Consider the following 20,471-nt stretch of genomic DNA (forward strand, 5'->3'; position numbering starts at 1 on the left):
TTATCGTAGGACCTTCTCGTTTCTAGTCCCACATTCGGGCAAATTACCACAATCCGCGACATCGGATACAAGCAAAAAAAGTGCCTATGAATTTCCATAAAACCTGAAACGGAACAACATCGACGAGATAGTATTTCCATTCCCGAACGTTTTCTCGCGGCAATGGTAATTCATACGCCCAGCTTGAGCACGATCGAATGTAAAGCCGTAGCAGTAGCAGCAGCCTTGCACATACAGAAAAAAAAGCAAACGCAAAGAACACCAACCGGCAAATGGGCTATCCCTCGTTTGAGCACTTTTCCGCTGCTGGGTGATCCCCCGGTTCCCGTTGATGTCGTAAGCGGTTAGCTGTACTCTGCAGCACGGAGCACAGAGCCAAGCAATAAGCCAGACAACCATCTCCGGACCGGAGCACAGAGAATGGCAACGAGCGACACCGTGTAGAGAGTGGGACAGAGAAAGAGAGAGAGATCGTGCGCGCGCAAAAAGTACCCTACCGCCAGGCAGCAGCCGCGTGAATGAAACGGAGCACTGAATGGTAGGCCGAATGAATTAAAATAAAAATATGGCTGTGTAGCTCTAGAAATGGTCACGACAGCGACCAAACGGTTGAGCGGGGCGAAACAGCGAGCGGGAGCGAGAACCGAGTGCGCGACGACGTGGCGACGGCAGCAATAATAGCAATATCACCAAAGCTTTGCCTGAGCACAAGCGAGAGAGGTGACTGTCACATTTGGTTTTCGTTTCGTTACTCCATTCATTATGGCCGAGGTTTTCATTCATAAAAACCTTTTCAGTAGTAACGAATTTGTCCGCTGCGTGGCATTGTTGTGTCGAGTATGGCAGCCGAAGTGAACCTCGGGCCCGTTCTGTGACGGTATGTGTGCGGAAGCCGAGTGGACCCGAATGCACCCATACTAGGTCCGGATTGAATGAAAGCACGCATACGTGGAAGGGTTCATGGCACACACCAGGGAAAGCGTGTGTCGTACAGCCTGTACGGATAGGGTTTTTCTGTCACGCACACCGAGCGAAACGGATGCAGCCGAACACGAGCCGAGCGAACGAAGTCGGAAACGCCCTCCCCTCTGTATGCGCATGACGTTTTCTAAATATACGAATTGAAACGAAATTATTTATCAGTCGTTTTAGAGCTTTGATCGTAGACGGACTGTATTCATAACGTTGCTTTGTAGGATTTTTTTGTGCATTCAAGAAAAATTACTATAATTACCATTGTGTATACATATACCACACACACGGAGAGCACAAGAAAAAGAAACAAACGGTCGAAGGAAGCGAGATGCGAGAAAATGTGAAGCATAGTGAACGAATTTCAGAAGAAGCAAGTGGAAAAAAAGATTAGCCTTTGCCGACTGTAGAACGGGATGTAAAGTGAGCAAGGCAGCAGGAAGTGATAAGTTCGAGTTTGATACGAACTGAATTCTGGCAATAGCTGCTGATCGTAGCATCTATCGAAAAAGGTTGGTAATCGGTACCCCCTTTTCCTATTGTATGTTCAATCGAGTGATGTGACAGTAGGGTATAAAATATTACAGAGTGAAGCAAAAGTTTCTGAAAGTTAGTGTCGGTGGACGGAAAGCAGGAGAACGACACACAGCTTAATCTCGGCGGCTGCGACGCGACAGCATTTTCATGCAGAACAGTACGCGCCGCGGTACGCACACTGCTGCAGAGCTACACACAGCAACAGACATACGGCAGATGTACCACAGCGAACATCGTCGCGGCCGTCTTCTTGTTGGTCGTCATCGTCATCACCGTCAGATCAGCGGCAGCGGCAGAAAAACAACACCGTCGACACGACCATCGCCGTCGTCGTCCTCGTCGTCGTCGTCGTCGCCGTCAGCAGCAACGGTAGGAGCTTCTTCCACAGCAGTGTACCAGCAAAAGCATGAAAAGTGCTCCGAAAATACGCCAACGGCAACAGCATGGAGCGAGCGAAGAAAATGTTTTGAAAAGTGATTTATTTTTGTTCATATTTTTTTCTGGCAACCGAAAAAGAGCGTGAAAGCAAAAGTAATAAGAAATATACGAAAAATTTATTTGTATTGAAAATACAGAAAAAAGGTATCAAGGGTAAAAGCAGCAAGCAAAAAAAGAAATGCTGAGAAAAGATTTTTTCTTCAAAGTGATGATCGAATGATTTCATGAATGAAAACAACAGCCGCACACAGCGAAAGCGAAAAAAAAGTTAAATTATTTTGTAAGTGGATACACAAATGAGAGTGGGATTCAAAGTTCAACAGTAATAAAAAAAAATACGTAAAAAGGTATGCGAAAAAAATAAAGTGCAGTGAGTGAATCGAAGTAATCAAGTTTACGTGCGAAAAAAAACGAGTGAAACAACATAAAATTATCCAAGGCAGCAACAGCACACAAGGCTGGGCGAAATCCTTCCCCAAGTGTACAGTGAAAGAAGCAATGTGATTTTTTATGCCCATTTCCGGCAAATCATGTATCTTGTGTTATTTTCGAGCAAAACTTGGATTAATATTGGATGCACGATATTAGAAGCAACGTTTTCCAGCGATACAGAAACACCAGGACACCGGATTTGGATTACGAACGCAAATCGGAACCCGGTTTAATTGCTTATTGATTATGTAAGTGACTTTTCGGCTTGGAATAAATATAGAAATTAAAATAACTAGTATGTACGACTGATCTGAGGTGGGTGTACGCAATTCGCTTGTGGGGATCTTCCTTCCATCGCTTAGTGTGTCATGTTAAGCAAAGAGTTGAAGCGCACATCGTGCCAATAATTATGAATCGATGCCAGTATGTTTCCCCACATTCCAAGCTATTTTGCCCTTTAATTCTCGTTCGATTCGTGGAAGCTGAATACAGATGGGGAGACAACCAACTGCGGCGTTCGTACGAACCAAGAAAATGTGCTGTTTGCAAATAAAGCGATGCCGGGATTTTCAGAAACCGTAATTCGAATCAGCTTCACGAGGTTTCCGCGAACTCTCTGTACAAACAACCACTTCGCACAAACAAAACTGCCTTAGCCAGCCACACTGCCCCGGACCGGACCGCTCGAATCGCTGTGCTGTTCTACAATCTATAATTATAGAATCGTAATTGACATTTTTCATTCATAAAAGAATTCGAAAATGCTTTCCGACTAACTACACACGTACACACGAGGAGCGAGCTACCACAAGCTCCAAGCAATGAGGACCGGCTGACCTCCCTCGGATCACCTCTTCCCTTCTGATCCAGTCGCGCCCTCCCTGCGAGAAAAATTCAACCCCTTCAAACCGGGCTGTGTAGTGTGTTTTGCACGGCAGATCTACAACTGCACCGCTGCCACTGCCACCGTCACCCGACGTTGCCCTGTCACGATCATCGGCACTGGTTGCCTGCCAAAGTATACACAATTGTCTCTCGAACATACTTTGCCACTTCTGACAGAGGCTCTTTGTAACCGTGCGGCCGCGGCTTCTCGGTACATCTGATAGTCATCTCTCGGTGAATGGGGTGAAGAAATCGCATTGCAGGAGAACTGAGCTGGGCAGCACACGACACACTACCGAGTCGCGACTTGAATTTCTAGTTAAAAGTAGTTTTCCGATTGTTTCAATATTCCTGTTCAACTTGTTTTATATATATTTATTTTTTGTTTGCTTCATTCGCCTACCTGGCCTGCTTACCTACACCTCCTGCCAACCACCGATCTCATTCAATCACCCTGTCCCCCCGCCCAGCCCAGCCCAGCCAGCTAACTAGCTACCAACGAGGGGTATCGGTTCGACTTAAGTAACGGTGAGTGGTGGAGAAGGCGCGAGAAGGGTCGCACCGTGTCCATTGGATCAATCGTCGAACTACGTCGCCACTTCAAGCTGCTGCAAACTTGATTTCATTCAATATTTTTCGCTCGCACGTTCGACCCCGGCGCGTCCAGATTGATTGGATAGATGCTTGTGTTTTGGTTAACGAAAATGAAAAAAAATATACCGATCCTCGCTTCCGCTGTAATCGGTTGTAGTGGGGGTATGGTATTGCTTTTTATTGCTAAAAATCAACGATAAGCGTTTTTTTTAGGCGGTCGGCAACGATTGGTTCACGTAACACATTCAGCTTGTTAATTGGACGGTCCGGATCTAATAATAACCGGGCGATAAGAATCACCGTCGTCGAATGTTCCGGTTATATAAAATCGAAACATTATCTCTTTTTATGACAGTTGGTTCTAAGTTCGTCAAACGGGGGGTTGTGATGGTGTAACTTTCTGCAGCTACCCAGGGTTTTTATCATTAGCCTGATAAGCGTAGCCATTGAAAGGGATATTTGGCGTGTTTTGGGATACAGAGGCGTTGCACGTAGTAGGAAATGATGTAACAAAAAATTGACCTAATTAAAAAAAAGTATCAAAATATTCCAACAAACAATTTAGCTGGATAATGGTTAAAACAGTTATTGTTCAGCTTATTTCTTCAAAATAAAGGCTTGTTCTACTTCCGCTGTTTATTGGAATGTTGCATAGGGGTGGACATAGTAGTTTGTGAATCGATTGCCTTGTAGGCAGCTCATTTGGACCCAATTCCCATCACCCGTACATAGGATTAGAAATTTTTCTGGCCCGAAAAAAGAGACAAAGCCTAAGACTACGCTATAATCGCAATAAAAATGTAGGGAAAGTTGAGGCAATATCATCATCTGCGGCAAGTTAAGCACCCCTACTTTCCAAAAATCTGTGAACCATTGACTTTTCGTTTATACGAATGATCCGCCAATCAGTATTAGATGATGTAAAATGTCAGTTGCTAAATAAAACAAATCTTAAGATACTAAAAAATCAAAAATCTGTCAAACAGCTTCAATTTTTTTCATGAAAGATAAAAACTTTTTGAGCAACTTAGTGGAATGTCACATTTAACCCTATTAAAAAAGATGTCTTCCGTTTAATTCTAGAAATACTAGTTTTTCAACTATGACGTATTATATCGTTTATGTATAGGAGTACCATATTGAAAAATAGCAAGCTGAGAAAAGCGCTGTCCAAGATTTACATTTGCATTGAGCCTAGTGGATGAGACAACACTGTCTTGGTATGTTTTATATTTCCTAAACGAACCTGGTAATCTTATTTGTGCATTGTGATTCAATGGTGACTCAGAATACTATTCAACAGATAACTCATTTTCGACAAAAATCCATTTGGTATGCTTTGATCGGCAGTAATAGTCTTCTTCAGTATTCATAACTGACAGGATGTCAAAAAACTAAAAATCTTATAAGAATCAAGCTATATGAAATAAACATTCGTATGATGTATCCGTACGACAATATTGTAAAATTCATACAGCCCTGGAAGATATAATCCCTTTTTAACTATTTGAAACATAAACATAACTTATCAAGGTTTTATACTTTCCACAACAATCTGCGAAAAGTGTTCTATAGCAAAATGAGCTCCACGCAAAAATCTATGAGTATATGCATTAAAATTCCCACGTTTTACACCTGAAGTTAATACGTACGAGGAATTATAATATTTACTCGAAAACAGTACTCACAAAGATTTCATTTAAACAAGGTGGAATTCTGCATCTAATGGTTCCTAAAAGGCTGTTAAAAACTATACCATGAATTTTATTGACAGGATATGCCACTAAATCAATGAGAAAGAAGACTCCTAAGTGAAGCTAATTTTACATTTTGTTATAAAATATAACTTTCGTTTTCCCACTCAAGATTGCTCAAGTCTAAGAGTCATTAATTACATACACCGATCGTTTTCAAAAATTTCGAGATTTTTAAGCACATACGATAGCTGCATGTGAGGAATATGTGGCATTCTACCCATAAGGCGAAATTTGGCACTTTTTGTTTGATTTGATATAGATATAATAGTATTCAACCTTCTTGCTCATATTGCCTCACTTTACCCTAGCTATTAGCTCCCTTGCTTTTCTTCCATTGAATAATAGTATGGTATATCGAATGATCAGATACTGATAATTTGTATAGGTCTTGAGGTTATATTGATTTGTTCTAGTGAAATTCAGTATGTATACGTGATTTTTTGAAGTATAAAGTAAAGCATAGTACAAATCAACTAAAGAATATCCAGTAGAACATGTTTTCATGCGATTTTGAAAAGTTGACGTTCGAAAAGTCATGGTGTTCAACCCTGTAATGAAAGATAAGCATATTTTAAGCACTTTTGTAGAACAAGTTAAGTTTCTAAAAAATCATCTAGAGGTTCCGCAAATGCGATTTATGAAAAATGGTAATTTTTGAGCAAAATTGTTTATAAGTGGCTTTCGCAACTTTTTCAAAGCCCAATCATTTTTAAATTTTTTTTTTATTTTTCTGTGGATCTTAGAGAATATAAAAGTTTTTTTTTAAAAAAAATAGTCCTTATATTAATTTTAAAACCTCTTAATCATTACGAAAAAAATATTTTTTAAGTTAATTTTTAAGAAACCACGAAAAAAAACGAACGCCAATAATTTTTTTTCAATGAACCAAAGGCATGTTTTGGAAAGTACTATTCATTGCAAAAAAATTCATGAACAAATATTGTGAAAATTCGGTCGAGGAAGTGAGATATAGCAATTTTAATAAATGCTTTCAAACCATGAAACTTTAGTACTGTAACTTGACCAGTGCAGGCATTTAGAGTGTCAAATAAAAGGATTTCTCTCAATCTTACAAAACATTTTTATATGTGGAAAATACCATCTTATTCTAAAGTAGTTATTGAGAGATTTATGGGATTGTGCATTATCAACAACTTTTTCGAATAAGCAGTGATAACACTAATGTTGCTACTACCTATGTAACATTCACGATTGATTAGATTTATTTATTAATGTGAATGTATGCTAAGTCTTGTAATAAAACACTCAAATTGAAACCATTTCATATGTTATCGAATAAATATGGCATGATTAAAGTTTTAGAATATTTATTTTGAACGTTCATAACTTTTCGGTATGAAAAACAAAGCGCTGCAAACAGGAATGACATTTTAAGGAGAATGTCATCAAAACAACGCGGCATGGAAATAGGACCACATTCATGATCTGATCACATTTTCGTTATTTGCCAGATTTTTTTAGTTGAAGCACTGTTGTAAGTCAAGTCAACTTAAGAGAAACATTGAAAACTCGGCTTAGTTAATTTACCTTCCATCTTGAAGATACGCTTCACGGTATCCCAGTACCGTTCAAAATGACGAAGCTGTGAACAATTTGGCGGATTGTTGTCTTTCTCAACAAAATCTACCTTATTCTCATCTAACCATTTTATGGTGGTTTTAGCATAATGTGCTGATGCCAAATCAGGCCAAAACAATGGTGGAATATTGTGCTTTTGTGCAACGGAAGCATCCTTTTTTGTTAACACTCAGTACGGTAGACGTCAGTATTTTCTTGGGTGTAGAAAATTGATGACATTATACCACACGAACAAATTACCTGCCACGCTTCATAATTCATAAAATTACACGAAGACGGTAGTTGCAAAATCCGGTTAAATAACTTCCGGGTACTGGTTTTGCTCTAGATTTTCACTGACCACTTTGTTTTAATATGTTCTGCTTCTTATATGGCCTGTGTTAAGCCAAAGAGGACCAAGCGCCATTTGGAGTTACCTGCCTGAAAATCGGTTTCGCATCCAATGTAGCACCGTAAACACCTACATCAATTTATTTATGAGAGCTCAAATAGTAATCGAAAGTAAATAAGTACCCACTAAACTTTCTATGATAATGGTAAATTATCGAAACGTGAATTTTTCCATTAGAAACACCAGAAAATTATGGCGCTCAGTTCGGTTTGGCTTAACGCAGGTCATATGTTCTCATGTCTGACACTTTGATCCTTTGAACCATTCCTACACTTTTTCGCCAAATCACGACATCGATTTATTTCGACTGATTTTCCTACCAGCCTTTTTCGCCAAATCACGACATCGATTTATTTCGACTGATGAGTTAGACTACCTTTCAGTCCAAATTTGAGCCCCCGGTCCTGGTTTTGTTCCTCTTCCCGATAGATCATCAAACGAATAGTGTTTCCCGAATTTGTTAATAATCGATTTCACAGTTCCGGGTGGATATCGAAGCACTTTACTAAATTATTCATCGTGACGCTGAATGTGTCTGAATAGAAGTGTTATAAGTGGTTTCATATACAGTTTTACAAACAGGGCGTGCGACATTCATAATGCTGAGAATTACAGAGGAATCTCACTTTTGAACTGTTTTACTAAAGTCCTTGAAAAATTAGTTTACAACGAGATGTACGCTGCTGCTTCTCGCATCATCGACGAATGTCAGCATGGATTTGTGAAGTAACGCTCTAGAACTTCAAATTTGATGATGTAAACTAGCATCTTGGTCCCCTCTATTGAGAAGCGTCAACAAACCGATGTAATAAATTTTGACTTCTCAAAAGCATTCGATAAAGTACCTCACAACATTGCTCTTCTGAAACTGCAAAAACTAGGATTTCCTCTGTGGCTAACTGGATGGTTGCAATCATATCTGTCTAGTCGGAGTGCTTTCGTTGGAATTGGTTCAACACGTTCTAGCTTGCTCGACATGCCAGCCAGAGTCCCTCAAGGAAGCCACCTAGGGCCGCTAGTTTTTATTTTATTCATAAACGACATTTGCACTCGTATCAAATCTAGAAAACTATCCTTCGCCGACGATTTATAGATTTTTCGTTCCATTGCTTCTGGACTTGACTCTGCTGCACTTCAAGATGACGTACTTAACATTGAACAATGGTGCTTCTTGAATGGTATGCAGATAAACGTTGACAAATGTAAAATGATAAGTTTCAGGCGATCATATCCAGTCTATCTCATTATGAGTACTTGCTCCAAGCCCGCGTCATTGAAAGAATGGACTCCATTCGTGATTTGGGAGTGCTTTTTGATAGAAAGCTTAGCTTCTCGGGTCACATCACCGCAACGACGGCAAAAGCATTCGCAACACTTGGTTTCCTGAAGCGAAATACCGCTAGCTTTGACGATTTCTACGCACTAAAATCTCTACATTGCGGATTGGTGCGAAGCATTTTGGAGTATGCTGTGCAAGTGTGGGCTCCACATCAAAACGTCCAAATAAAGCGGTTAGAACGCGTACAAAGATGTTTCGTGCGATATGCTCTAAGAAATTTGCCGTGGAATGACCCTGCCCATCTACCACCTTACAACGATAGATGCATGCTGTTTGAGTTACCGACGTTAGAGTTCCGCCGCACATTCTTGCAAAGAATGTTTATATTCGATATGTTGTGTAACAATATTGACTGCCCAGATATTCTTGCACGGATTAATGTGTTTGTACCTCCTCGCGCTCGAAGGAACCGTCCTTTTTTGTGGATTCCTAGACATCGAACCGTTTATGGTCAAAACAACCCTGTGGATAGATGTTGCTACAAATTCAACGAAACTTCACATCTGTTTGATTTTAATGCCACCAAATTTAGTTATAAGTTAGCTATTATGAATTTTTAATTAATTTAGATAGTGTATTCTATTTTTTTTTAAATCTACGGTATCTACCGAAGATCGGAACAAATAAAAAATAAATAAAATAAAATATACAATCCATCTTTCACAGATCGGCAGTGCGAAACTTGTCCGCACCTATTTATTGATCCATATAAGCATTTCTTTTATCTGAAGATTCACTCGCACATGTTTAGATGAAAGCCAATTAAAGCTCTATTTTGCATCCAAAGATCCATTTGAAGAATGCTTGTTAATTAGAGCGACAGCAAAAAAAATTACCCCCATCGGCGCACCCTTGAGTTGATTTCTAATCTCACCAAGAGTACTTGCTCCAAATTTGAACCAAATCGGACAAGTCTAGCTACCGGACCAACGTGCCTGAAGTTTATGTGGGTTTTCTCCATATAAATTGTCGAAAAATCCCATACAAACTGCAGGAACATTGGTCCAGTAGCTAGGCTTGTTCGATTTGCGTGAAATTTGGCGCAAGTACTTCTGGTGGAACTAAGAATCGACTAAGGAGTGGGCCGATTGAGTTTTCAAAAAATTATCATTTTTCTGAGCAGTCTATACACGTACATTCTGAGATCGCTTTCATCTTTATTGGGCCCCACATGAATACATTCACGTAAAATTTGGATACGTGCAATATATTCACGCTTCTACAATGAAAAGTAACATTCTGGAATGCATTTAGGTTAAGCAGCGATAAATTTTATATATGCGTCGAAAGAACATAGAACGATCTCATTAACACCCAGCTCTTAATCAACTAATTGTTGACATTTTGGCAAATAGCTCCTCTATCGTCGATCAACCACAGCGATGAAGCAGCCAGTCAAATTCAGAGGGCGCTGCAGGCGCTAAATGGAAAAAAACGGGTGTGCTTTTTAGTAGCTCGAATCACTCGCGTACTTGTCAAGTTTATTAAAAGTTGCGATACAATCTCTACGCAGAGTTTCACTAGTCTCGCTATAATTCCACAACCTAACACGTATTTTTCAACAGAATAAAATATCTGGTGGATAGTTAATTCCTATTTTCGATTGATTGCACACTTTGTTACTGCAAAAAAAAATAGGAACGAACACAAACACATCCGGGCGCTTCAGCAGTCAGATACTTTCTTTTCTAGGTTTTATATACAGGGTAAAGAAAAACTATCCACAATTAGGTTTGATTTTTGTGTTTCGATTTATCTCGTCAGTAACTAGCACCAACTGGGAGTCTAGTTAGACGATGTATCTACACACAAAAAATAATGAAATTTAAACGACATGTAAATCACTATGAATGTAAACATACAAAGATTGAATCAAAAATTTGATTGAAAAGTACGTTAAAATCTATGCACTCAATTGAAGCATCAAAAAGCATACAATTTTACACTTTCATTCGTGTAATATTACATGTCACGCATTTTACAGCAATATCTGGGTAAAAATACATTAAAGTTAATTGGTTTTTCGTTTAAAGAAACTGTAATTTTCAATCCACGGGTAAAATTATAATAAAATTCGTTGAAAAAAGCACGACAAGTCGTGTGTATTTGTGGTGGAACTTAATTTTATATTTATATTCATGCTCCAAATATGTGCATGAAAATAAACTTAAAATTACAAAATATTTTTTTCTGTGTGAACTACTACCCAAATTAGCACTTGCTAGACACAAAAAATTCAACCAGTTCACGCGACACAGACTCCCAGTAGGTTGGTGCTAGTTACTGACGAGAAGAATTAGAAACACAAAAATCAAACTTAACTTAGGTGAGATTTTGGACCCTTAATGCGCAAATTGGTTTAATCTAATTCAATCCACATTTTTTTTTCTTGGTGTTGTTATCAAATTTGACAGCTGCCGTATTGCAACCTTGGTGTACCGTAAACAAATGTAGATAATTTAGCTAAGTCGATTCACGTTTAGTGCCACAAAGAAGCCAAGTTCATTGCGAAGTGCGGTAATAGTGTTTTATAACCAAAGGAAATCGACTAGTAGGTATTGCGAATATGCAAACTGAATATGTTTTAATGCAATAAAACGGTATAGAAAGCCTGGATAATCATTCAGGAAGAAGCAGAAAAAGAACTGCCAGAAAATCTCGGAGCTAAATAATACTTCCTTGACGCATAAATTGCGATTCTAATTAACCCAGCCAGTACGAATCCTTTCTTCTTCGAGAATTAAGGTTAGCGTTCCTACAAAATCTCGAAGGACCACTCGCTAAATGAAAGAATGAAAAAAAAAATCGGAACTGAATATCATAGATTTTATTGAAAGAGCTTTAGTTTACCGGTCGGGCACGCAGGATTTCGTACAGTCGGGCAGTTCCACCATCCCCAAAATGATAGCCAGCTTCTGTCAAAATGTGCGTCCAACCATATGAATGTTTCTAGATCGGACCATCCAGCTTCAATTATTGGACAGGAATAAAAACACCAGTATAAATCCCTTAATATTAATCGAAAAAGACGAAAACAACGGCTAGTTTGTGTACCAGAACCCTCGCAGATTTTATTCCACCTTGGGCACGTGCACATTTGGGTAAAACCAAATACGCTCATTCTCATGAAACGAAGAAGTTTTTGGAACGCTGTAGTAAACTTTATCTAAGAGATTTAACCAAACTCAAATGGCCATCAAACTCTCCTGATTTAAATCCGATGGAGAAATACGTTCGGTTCATTCTTGGGTCCAGAGTCTGTACTAAGCCACACATTTGCTAAATAATCGGAAGGCCAGTCTGGCAATAGTCTGGGGTACCATATCTGATCAGGAATTATTTTCTCGCCCTGTGTGAGTATTCTAAATTAGTTTGGCATCAAGCGTAATGCCGAGAAATTTGACTTTCTTCGAGTATACTAATAGGGTATAATCTAGAAGGAGCAGTTGCGAAAGTTGCCCTTTCTTTATTTTGTGAAAATTTCTCGACTTATGTACAAGAAGGGCCGAACTGTCAAATTTCACTTTGTGGAAAGAATTACGGACCCCCACTAGAAAGTCGACAGCACCATTGTCTTGCTACGGATAAAGCCAGCCTAGATGCCGTGGCAAAAGACAAAAACAGAACGCTCTTCTTCATTTCCTGCATCTTTTCGACATTCTATTTTTTTGGATTAAATTAGTATCTAAATTAATTCCTATCATTCTTCTTATTTATTCGTGATAAACCTGCTTGCTGTTGTTTTTTTTTATAGAATAATAATAAAGCGGGCGCTTGTGAAATTGGTGGTAAGGTTAACGCTTACTTTAGGCCGCTCAAAATAATTTCATATTCTCGTCGCGATAATCATCGATTGTTTTTTAAATGTAGCCTCAGTTTGAATACCGCTCCTATTTTTTGAGGTGCTTTTCTTTTGTTCGTCTTCCGTAAAATTATTTAAATTAAGTATGTTTCTAGACATTCGTCGTCGCGATATTTCAAAAACGTATTTACGCACCTAATGAGTCTGCTGATAGCCGGACGCCCAAAGTCCCCTAAAATCTATAGTCGCGCGCAATTTCCAACACAATCCTGAATCTATCCCAGTTGATTCATATGTACATCTCGAATTCAGTGAGTAACGTGGCGCTCTCGGTGAGTAATTAATTGTCGGCTTGAATCCGATTCCAACCAGATTTTTTTTCGAAGCTCGAATTAAATTTTATATGTATGCGCTATTCGTAAAATATTGATACAAGATCGCTGCGCTTTTCGAATACTTAATTCGAATAATTAGTGTATTTGTTTTTTTTTATTTGTAAAAGGAAGTATGTACGACAGTTCGACCAAGAACACGATTGAGGAATATCACTATTTTAAAAGAGGTTCCAGAATGTTTGAACGGGAATGGGAGGCCAAAATTCAAGACCTAGATCTCAAGAAAAATTCAACATGTTACTTGTCGAGAAGCCGACATATTACAAATGAAAAATCGAAAAAGTAAGAAATATTCATGGGAATCGACCACTGGTTTTCCACCATGTGCAGTTAGGCCCTATACCAAACAGACTCAGACATCATTTCGTTTAAAGTTCAATGAATAACCTTTCTCAAAGAAGCTGGTTTGATTTTTGGTCTTCAACAAAGTTGTAGGCAATGACATTATCTCTCTTATTAGCACTTGCAGTGATAAACTGATGTTTGCAGTGCGACATGGTGGTGAAAATGCGTACTAGTGGGTTTTCTCCATGTAAATTGTCGAAAGAATCCATAAAAACTTCAATCACGTTGGTCCGGTGACAAGACTTTTCCGATTTGGTTAAAATTTGGAGCAGATGCTCCTGATGGGGCTACAAATCGATTCCTATTAATTGCCCGATGGGGGTAATTGTTTTCTGGGCACTATCGGGATCAGTTAGTTAGACTATACATCAAACTAGCTCCGAACTGAAGCCAATTAGCCACTAAATCCAAACAGCTCACACAATATATGTAAACATTTAAGGTAACAGGTGAATCGCCGAGTTATGTCTCGGAAAGCAATGACATACTTAATTACTAACCGGCGCCAAGTTGGTGCTAGTTACTGATAATATGCATTCTAAACACAAAAATCCAAGTTTATCCATAGGGAGAAACTGTTTACTTGTATTTATAGCTTGTTAAGCCGGTGGTGGTGATAGTTGCGAAATTTGAAACGAACCATATTCAAAGTCTTTGCTAGGGGCTGTATGGTGTTTTAAGTTTTTTCGAGTTCCTGCTCCACCGGAGAAATGCCACTGGATTGGATATCTCATATGCACTACTTTTAAGTAGGGCTACAAACTCGAGTCTAACAACTATCAAGACATAACGATCCTGAATGTCGCCTACAAGATACTCTCCCATGTTCTGTTTAGCAAAATGCATCCTTTGATCGAATTCAAAGTGGGTTCTGTAAGGACGATTAACAACGGATCAGATGTGCATCCTGCGACAAATTCTGAATGAAGACTCATCATCTGTTTGGTAATTTCAAGGCAGCGTACGATTCAGTGAAACAAAATAATTAAACATGGCTTTCCGACAAAACCGATGGGGTTGATTCGTGTGGTGCTGAATAGGTCAAAATCAACTGTCAAAACTGTTATTACGGGATCTCACATGATTCCTGGTTCAGCGGACGACATCAATATTATTGAAAAAGGGATTTGGGTTATTGAAAAGACTCTTTTGACCAAAGTGCAAGGAAGCGTGTTGATTCAGCAGTGGAAATGGATAGAATAGGCTACGAGGTTGTCGATGAATTTATACATTTTGAAACATTAGTGACAACGCTGTTAGTCGTAAGGTAAAAAGGAGCTGCGTGGGATAAAAAGAGTCTACGAATAGGACTTCTAAACTAGTACCCAATTAGCACTAGTTATTCACAAAAAAAACTTGTTGGAAAACCGAATAAATAAATGCCATGTAATGGCTTGAGCTTGTGCGACCACCCCTGGCTGCACCTCCGTTATCGATCGGGACTAGCTGAAGTTGCACAGGGAATCAGTAGATAATTATGCATGGGAGTAGCGAAACATCTTTCAATGTCCAACTCCTGGTAATCCTAAAGTGTTTTTGATCAATACCGACGCCGGCCAGGCCCGAACGTAGGTCGCGGAAGGAAAGGTAAGGAATGGTTAGTCCGATACTTGCTTTTGCTAGAGACCGTATATACTACTGCGCACTCCGCAAGTATCACGGGAGGAGGTTATTTTTGTTAGTAAGAATATAGAAGTTGGATCTACCTTCTTCTTTACCGACGCCAGAGAGATGATTCCACTACCTGGACTAGATATTGATCCACCAATTTCATGGACCGGGGACCAACGGCTTTACTTCCCTTCAAAAGAACGACGTGACCACAGATTTTTTCACCTCAGAAAAATCTCAACGACCTCGGCTGGAGTTGAATCCAGACCAACTGGAATGAGTGCGGTCACGCTTATCACTCAACCACCGGCGCCGAATAAATAAATGTAATTAATAACTAATTAACTGTTTTTAGATTTAAAATGCGAGCAGAACCCACAAGATTGAATTTACCCACAAAGTACAGACAATTTAACGCGATCATCATCTACTGGGAAATGACATACATTAACATTTACGATTGCGATGAAAACACCGCAATCATGAGGAAGGGTAGAAGGGAATGCTATCGAACTCGAAGGACTTCCAACCGCACCCCTACCAGCAGCGAAGCCGTAAATATCAACTGTTTCCTAATCGAATCACATCTCGTGTACCTATAGGCAAGTCGTTGCGCATAGTTGAGACCTGAGGGCGGGAGCATGCCTGGATTCTTTCGAACACCTGCCAACAGCAGCAGACCGTACCGGGTGAGGGTAACCACGTTACCGGGCCATCCCAACAGAACTGTCGAAGGTGGACCCCTAAAGCCAAAGGGGGCACGAGCGCGGGTGACAATAATAATAATCGTGCATACCCAGCAGCCTATCCCAGTTCTCGGGGGTCTGATGGTAATGAAAGGAAAATAAATTAGCTGTGATTAATAAAAGTAGGCTCCATGCACCTGCGCAAGTCGATGCCGTCGTCGTCGTCGTCGTCGTAGCGGGCCAAGGAGTGTTCACAGTGCGGCACACAACGAACAACACATCCCGCGTTCAAGTGGCGACAAGTGTGAATCGATGACGTTAGCTCAATTCACGTCGTCCGTGAACGGAATCGTCAAAAGCCGCAAACGGGGCTCATAAAAATGAGTTGTGTTAGATTGTTTGCGTTTTACATATTTTAGCAGCAGCAGCAGAGTCGCTCCATTCGTTCGTTCGTCCGTCCGTCCGTGTGCTGTGCTATGCAGTTTCACAACTCCACACAGGAGTGTGTAATATGACTTGATCGGTTTCAGAACAAAGACGTCGATGTTTGCAATATAGGATTGTCAATTTCGCCTGCGTCAGTTTGTTTGCAGTTCTACGACGCAATTCATGATGAAATCGCTGTGCAGAATATGTATTGGAAATTATTATTTTGTCAGTCCCCTAACGGGGGATCGGCTTCGGTTGCCTAGAGCTGTCTCTCTGTTTTCTCTGTTTTGGATCACAGACGCCCCCACAGCACCGGGAGGGAGCCACACTGCTGGCTGGCAGCGAAATTGGCCCTCGCCGAAACCGAAACACCCACGGGTATCCGACGCCGGCTGGCAGGCTTCATTCACGAGCACCCACGGGTGTCCGCCACCGCCACAACCAACTCCAAACCACTTGAACTGATTATTTTAACTCATCAAAACCCGCATCGGATCAAACTAGATACGGAGCAGGCAGACAGGGAGCGGGTGTTTCGTGTGGGCGTCGCCGACCGGCACTCGGTTGGACAATTAAAACACACTGCCCAAAAGCCTCCCACGTACGACCGGGGTTGATGTTGCCTGGCCCGCCACCGTTGCCATACCTTTTCACCCATTCCCCCGGGCTGTACGGTGCAGTATAGGCACAAGACGCCTACACATTTAGTGGCTTGAATCGGACCGAAAAGATATCGAATTATTAGCTACAGGAGCTGATTGATGGGCGGGAAAAATGGACGGTTAGACTAGATAGTGGGTGTGTTTCAGCAGCTTTATACAAACAGTGCCATATTTCTAGAAGGTTGCTGTTGTTATTATGATTATGGGCGATTGGGTTGGTTGTTATGGGAACCGTGGAAGAGGTGACAAGCAGAATATTTCATTTACAATATTTTGAGTGTAAGTTATCGGCGTTTATATGATTTTGGGACATTGAATTCGTTTTTGATATACAAACTTTTATCGTGATTAGTGTGATTCGAAAACATTCGTTTGAACTAGTCAAAATGAGGTCGTGTGGAAAATTACCTCCCACATGGGGTAAAATTCGATTGAACGCATTTATACATAAGAGCAAAACACCTAACTTAGATAAAGCTAGATTTTTGAGTATCGCAGATTGCCTCAATCCTATTTTTTCCACGTTACGTTTGATTCCCATGCCAAACTAAGAGTTCGTTTCCGCTTACTCGGCAGCAAACCGGAGTTTCGGTATTTGCTTCCCGAGACATCACATTAGGCGTTCCCACATGTTTTGCTACTGCTTTGATTTAGTGTGTAACTGGTACCAATTCGGTGCAAGTTGGTGCTAGTTACTGATGGGACGAATTCGAAACACATACATTCAACTTTATCTAAGTTAGGTGTGGTGCAGTTATGCACGAATCGTTCCAAACCATTTTCATCATTTAGGAAGTATATTAGGCAGTTTATCCCGTCAAGTTGTCATTTCAGAAATTGAGTTTCTTTCTTAAACCTATTTCAGATGCGTCGGGGGTTCATCCAGATTTTTTTTAGAAAAAATTATAAATGTCTCCAAATTAAAAAACTGGTTAGTAAACATTTTTTAAGGTTGACGGAAAGAATTCGGCTTATCCTAAACACGATCATAATCAACGAAAAAAATATTTAATCAGATGCTCAATAAACAGCATGTGATGCTAGTGACGAGAACATACGATGTTTTCATCTTAGCAAGAATTGAGGACAAAACATTAATATTCAGCACAAGTGATTTTGACCTCTCTTTCGGTTGGATACCGATCGCGTATAGGTCAACCGATCACATAACTTTTTGTCGCTCAAACAATATTGTCGCAAGGAACGTAATGCTACAACCAGTAGCAACATTTTAGTCGCTTTACATGCTTGGTAGTGCACAATGCTGCGCAGTGTGCGAAGAAACAGTAGAGAGATATCTAAAGGAAATTAATCTGCTTCCAACAGCCAATGCCAGCAACGCACATATCCAGGACACGTTAAAGGAGTCTCCTCATCAGTCAGCCTCTTTCGCTTCAATCGTTAGAATTATGATCTGACAATATCGTTTCAAAGTTTCAGGGAATAGCTGATTGACATCTCATGTCTCTTCTTAGTTTTTTTTCTTTCTAAAAAACTTTAAAGCCTATTTTATGAAAACCATGTTTTTCGAAACTCCGTGCATGATTACAAAAAGAAACTATGTATACAAGTAAAACACTGCTTTTTAGATAGTTCAATTGTGCACAGACTCACCCTAAAAATGTATTAAAAATCTTATTTTTTAATGTTTTTAACACTTTTACTGCCAAAAAATAGAGTACCTTTAAAAATTTAAAAATCGATTAAAATAAAGGGAGTCCCACATCAAATTTCATCACGGAAAAAACGCGGTAGAAAATTACGTAGAGGACCGATCCTATTAAAACTTTTAGGCAATAAAATATAACCCATTAGTACCCTCCACTCATTAGGTTCTGTACAACATCTGGCTGCAGTTGCTTCTATACGGAAACCCATTTTTTCTTCATGTCTTCCTTAGATTTGGCCTCCTTGGGAAGCTCCTCTGGTGCCGGCTTCATAATTGCCCAGTATTTTTCGTTGGACTTTAGTTCCGATACGTGGGGAGGTTCCTGTCATTGGGTACGAAAGTGACCCCGTTGGCTTTTGTACCACTCCAGGACAACATTTGAATAGTGGCACTAAGCTAGATCCGACCAGAAGATCGTAGGGCCCTCGTGTTACTTCAACAGAGGAAGCAGACGCTTCTGTAGACACATCTTAAGGTAGTTCCCCCCCCCCCGCGCTTACAATCTCGGTAGTCACGAACGACGCACTCCGCTTGCCACATGAATAGATCGCTTGCCAAATCATATATTTATTGGCAAACTTTGAAAGTTTCTGCTTCCTTACTTCCTCCGAAACATCAAACTTTTGCTGGATGGCGAGGAACAATAGCCCCGGAAGCTGCCACAAGTCCGCCTTAATGTAAGTCTCATCATCCATGATGAGACAATGAGCCTTAATGAGCATATGGATGTACAGTTTCCGGTCCCGTGACTGTCTCGCCGTATTTTGACGTTTTTGGCTACATCCCAGACCGAAGCATTGGGATTCCTCTTAAACGTTTTCACTACACCCTTGTCATCCTGATCACTAATAGAACATCCATTCTGACCGCTTTTCTCTTTCCGTTCTATACTCTGAGCATGGTAGCAACGTTTAATCACACGACTCACCGTTGACTGCACGATTCCGAGTTGTTTGCCGATGTCCCGATGAAAGAATTATGGATTTTCCATGTGCTTGAGCAAAATCAATTCGCCATCAGTTTTCAACTTATGGCGATAAAAATACAGTGTAAACAATACACTCTAAACTACTTCTACCCAAATTTTCAAGAGAAAATACCCAAAGGATTATTTTCTTCAAAGTTTTTTTTCTGTGATTCCATTTGATATGGGACACCCTTTACCTAAAATTTCAACTTTCAATCACCATAATAGTCCATCCTGTGGAAAATAAGGAAGCATTTTACTTTTTTGTAAAAATTAAGGGCTAAATGTTGCAAGGAGTGTGAGTTGTCCGCGGCGAGTGGCTGTGCGAGATTATTTATAAATCCGCCATTTTTATTTATTTTGACATTCGAAAAACTTTTTTTTTTGCTGAATAAATGTTTAATAAGGCAAATCTGCACCCGGTACCTCCAATTCAACAGCTAGCATCATTGGCGAGAAAGTCAGTACAATAAACGGCTGGTTCTCACTTGTGACCATGGGAACATTAACAGTGATTTAATTTTTAATAATTAGAACAATTATTGTTTTCGAAATGTGATAGATTGAAGTTAATTGCAACATTTCCTTTTTTCCGAAGGAAGGTTACAACACCTAACTTAGAAAAGTTGGATTTGAATGTTTCGTGTTCCTCCTGTCAGTAACTGACGCCAACTTGCTGCCAGTTAGATGATATATACAAACTAACACCAAATTGGCGCCAGTTAGACGCTAAATCCCAATTTGACGTTCGTTCGGATATATCTTTTAATTGGCAGCAAGTTGGTGTCAGTTATTGACGAGTGGAACCCGAAAAACTTAGTTATTTTTTTGCTCCTGTGATTGGCTGACAAACTGTCAAATATCATTGTTTATGTTAACGGTGTCCAGGGGCGAAGCCGTGGGTAGAATTGATGGGGGAGGATTCGATTCGAAGGAACGAACACGTCAAAAAAATTGTTAA

The 20,471-nt window shown here is 40.0% G+C and overlaps 2 protein-coding genes across 2 annotated transcripts in view; one reads left to right on the plus strand and one right to left on the minus strand.

The window, feature by feature from the left end:
- Nucleotides 1-20,471, minus strand: part of LOC131689643 (uncharacterized) — a 290,463-nt gene that overhangs the window by 195,674 nt on the left and 74,318 nt on the right. The gene's annotated exons all lie outside the window — the stretch shown is intronic.
- LOC131689641 (protein sprouty) overlaps nt 1,117-20,471 on the plus strand; it is a 67,328-nt gene continuing 47,973 nt past the window's right edge. The window contains exon 1 of the mRNA XM_058974875.1: nt 1,117-2,627. The gene's annotated coding sequence lies outside the window, so the exon portion shown is untranslated. The remainder of the gene's footprint in view (nt 2,628-20,471) is intronic.

Source organism: Topomyia yanbarensis, chromosome 3 (assembly GCF_030247195.1).
Source record: "Topomyia yanbarensis strain Yona2022 chromosome 3, ASM3024719v1, whole genome shotgun sequence".
Classification (NCBI taxonomy): domain Eukaryota; kingdom Metazoa; phylum Arthropoda; class Insecta; order Diptera; family Culicidae; genus Topomyia; species Topomyia yanbarensis.